The sequence below is a fragment of the Carlito syrichta genome, unplaced genomic scaffold (assembly GCF_000164805.1).
Source record: "Carlito syrichta isolate Samal-C Ts95f unplaced genomic scaffold, Tarsius_syrichta-2.0.1 Scaffold308976, whole genome shotgun sequence".
Taxonomy (NCBI): domain Eukaryota; kingdom Metazoa; phylum Chordata; class Mammalia; order Primates; family Tarsiidae; genus Carlito; species Carlito syrichta.
The window spans coordinates 363,858-367,497 of record NW_007253072.1 but is presented as its reverse complement, the minus strand read 5'-3'; the positions used below and the strand labels follow the sequence as shown (position 1 = coordinate 367,497).

The 3,640-nt window shown below is 49.4% G+C and overlaps 1 protein-coding gene across 1 annotated transcript in view; it reads left to right on the top strand.

Annotated features, from left to right (window-relative positions):
* SCARA5 (scavenger receptor class A member 5) overlaps window positions 1-3,640 on the top strand; it is a 137,862-nt gene that overhangs the window by 133,475 nt on the left and 747 nt on the right. The window lies entirely within an intron of this gene.

Here is a 3,640-nt window from a genome sequence, read left to right as displayed (position 1 = left end):
ATTGTAGAGATGAGGTCTCACCAAGTTGCCCAGGCGGGTCTCGAACCCTTGGGCTCAGGCAATCCACTCACCCCAGCCTCCCAAAGCGCTGGGATTACAAGCTGAGCCACTGAGCCTGGCTAGGTATCCTTATTGATGTTACATGCCCCCCACCCCCTCCCTGGCAATTTCCCACTACTGCCAATCCCTTTCTTACAGTATTATGGTAAATGTTCAAGGTCCACTTATGAGTGAGGACATGTAGTACTCAGTTCTTTGTTTCTGTGATAGATCACTGAGTATTATAGACTCTAAATCCATCCAAGTTGCTGCAAAGTCCAAAATTTTGTCCTCCTTTATGGCTGCATAATATTCCATCATGTAGGTATACCACATTTTTTTAACCAGCTCAGTTTTGATGGGCAATGCGGTTGGTTCCATGTTTCTACTATTGTGAGTACCGCTGCAATAAATGATGTCCTTTGTAAAGGGTTTTCACCCGTGCAATTCAAGAATGAATGACAGAGTTTAAGGCTTTCCTAGTCAGTCCTGACTGTTCCACTAGAAAGGAGCGATGTCCGGCTCCTGAGAGATGGGACGGAAGGAGACAATGGGAGGCTTGGGTGTGGCATTCATCTCTAAGAGGGATTTGTAACAGGCTGGGGTAGACGTCAGAGCCCTTTCCCATACAGGAACTATGACCATTGACTTGCTCAGGGTGGCACAGACAGTGCTATTAGAACCTGGTTGAGGACTCTTCACCCCGTGCTTTTCGTTGTCTGTTTGTTTTGCATCAGAGTCTCACTCTCACCCAGGCTGGAGTGCAGGGGCAGGGTCACTGCTCACTGCAGCCTCTACCTTCTGGACTCAGGTGATCCTTTTGCCTCAGCCTTCTGAGTAGCTGGGACTACAGGCACATACCACCACAGCCGGCTAATTTTTTGCCTTTTTTGTAGAGACGAAATCTCGCTATATTGCCTAGGCTGGTCCCAAGCTCCTGGGCTCAAGCAGTCCTCTTGCCTCGGTCTCCCAAAGTGCTGGGATTACAGGCGTGGGCCACTGTGCCTGGCTGACCCCTGTGCTTTTTGTTGCCAGGGCATAGACCTAGTAAGTGAGGGTGCAGGAGTGACCACCTGTCCAGGTTTGTCTAGAACTTACTCCGTTTTAGCACTGAAAACCCTCTATCCTGGGCAGCCCTTCCCAGTTTGAAAACCAGACATGGTCACTCCAGATGGTGCCAAGAAATGAACTGAGGCAAGTCCTGCTGCAGCCCTGCTCCAGCCTCTGCATCCATGCTTCTCAACTGCAATACACAGCCCCTTTGTTAACATAGAGATGCTGGCTCTGGAGGGCACAGACAGGCCCGAGGTCCTGCATTTCTTTTCTTTTTTTTTTGAGTTGGAGTCTCACTCTGTCACCCAGACTGGAGTACAGTGACACACTCTCAGCCACTGCAACTTCGACCTGCTGGACTCAGTCTTCCAAGTATCTGGAACTACAGGCATGCACTACCATGCCCAGCTAATTTTTGATTTATTGTAGGGACGAGGTCTCGCCGAGTTGCCCAGGTGGGGCTCAGGCAATCCACTCGCCTCAGCCTCCCAAAGTGCTGGGATTACAGGCTGAGCCACCAAGCCGGCCAGAGGTCCTGCATTTCTAACCTGCTCTCAGTGATGTTGCCTTCGCAGGTCAGGACCTAACTTTGAGTGGTGACAACTTCTATAGGACCCCTGAGGCTCCATGGTCCTTCCAGGGGCTCCCACCATCTGGGGCCAGACACACAGCCATCAGCCCAGAGAGCCCACCGGAACCACAGGCGATGATCCCACCAGTTCATCAGTGGGGCCCAGGGCAACTTCTGTGCCCCCCCCCACCACCCACTCTGGTCCTAGACAAGCCCTCTTCGCTTATCTCAGGGGCCTTCCCAGCTATCCTGCTCCCTGGTGTTCATTCAGGGGCCTCAGTGCCAAGTTCATGCCTTTCGGACTCAGCTACAATTCTGGGAAAGCCCACTACAGCACATGGCCCCGCTGCCTGGCACCTTCAGGCCAGCAGAGTGGTCCCCTTAAGTGCTGGGTGTTCAGGGCTGGCTGCAGGTAAAATTGCAAAGTAGATTGTCTCAGGGACCTTGTATTTGGAGAACTGACCTAGTTACTTACAGTTTAGGAATGATCCTGCATATTCTTAAATATACATCAGGTTGTAATGTTAAATTCCGGGGTTCCTTACCACCCCAGAACCACTGTTTGGGGCTCATAGACTGAGACGTTCTGCTTTAAACCTCAGAAGATCAGAGGTGACGTTAGTACTGACATACTCGGCTCTGGGGAAATCCAGGATCTTTCTAACGTTGTCCCTCTGATTAAGCCCTGCTTGATTGTTTATTAGCAAAGGCTGCAGGGTGGTGGATCTCAAAAGCTAGGCGGTGTCTCATGCAAGTGTGGACCTGGGAGGCAGCAAGACTTGGATTTGAGCTCATACTCTGCTACTTACAAGCTGAGTAGCTTTTCACCAACTGCTCTCTGAGCCTCAGTTTCCCCATCTACTGAAAGGGGTTATTAATACCTACCTCACAGCACCATGGTGAGGACTGAGGGAGTGCCTTTGTTAAGATGCGTGATGCATAAAAGATACACCTAGATACTTCCGTTGTAACTGCAGTAGGTCCATTGCCCAAGGAGCAGCAAATCAATACATGAAGACGCTGGGTTGCAGCTGAAAATGAGGTTTAATTGTAGAGCTGTCCCACGAGGAGATGGGAGGCAACCTCAAATCTTCCTAAGGATTTGGGGTCTAAGGTTTTTAAGGATTTTGTAGTGGGCCAAAGTGTGGCGATTGTGGTCAGAAAGTGCAGAGTGAAATCCTAGGACAGGGAAGTGAAGAGGCTGTGTTCTTGCACTGATCCCGTTCCTATGTGGGGGGTCTTCAAACTGGCTGACATCAGCGGTGTTGCTGGAATTTGAGATCGGAAAAACATCTTAAGCAATTCTTAAACAAAAGCCTTATGATTCCAATGTCAGAGATCCTGTCTAGAGGACCCGTGAGGGTGCAGTGGTCAGTATCTATTGCTGGTGACTTTCGGTTCCAAGGAAGTGGGTCAAAGTGCAGGCTGCTTAATGCTTCATTATTAGTGCTGGTTAATGCTTACAATTTAGCGAAGTTCCTGTATATTCTTAAATTTCCATTGGGTTATAATGTTAAATTCCGGGGTCCCTTACCATCCCAGAACCACTGTTTCGGGCTCACAGGATGAGACGATCGGCTTTAAACCTCAGAAGTTCAGAGGTGACGTTGGTACTGACATACTCGGCTCTGGGGAAATCCAGGGTCTTTCTAACATTGTCCGTCTGATTAAGTTCTGCTTGATTATTTATTAACAAAGGCTGCAAGATAGTGGATCTCAAAAGCTAGGCGGTGTCTCATGCAAGTGTGGACCTGGGAGGCAGCAAGACTTGGATTTGAGCTCATACTCTGCTACTTTCAAGCTGAGTAGCTTTTTACTTCTGTCCAAAATCCTTGTTAACCCAGGGATGGCGGCTTTACCATCATCACCATCACTTATTGTGATTCTGTTCTGCCTTTAAAACACGGAGCTTGGCCAGGTTCGGTGGCTCAACCTGTCATCCCAGCACTTTGGGAGGCTGAGGTGAGTGGATTGCCT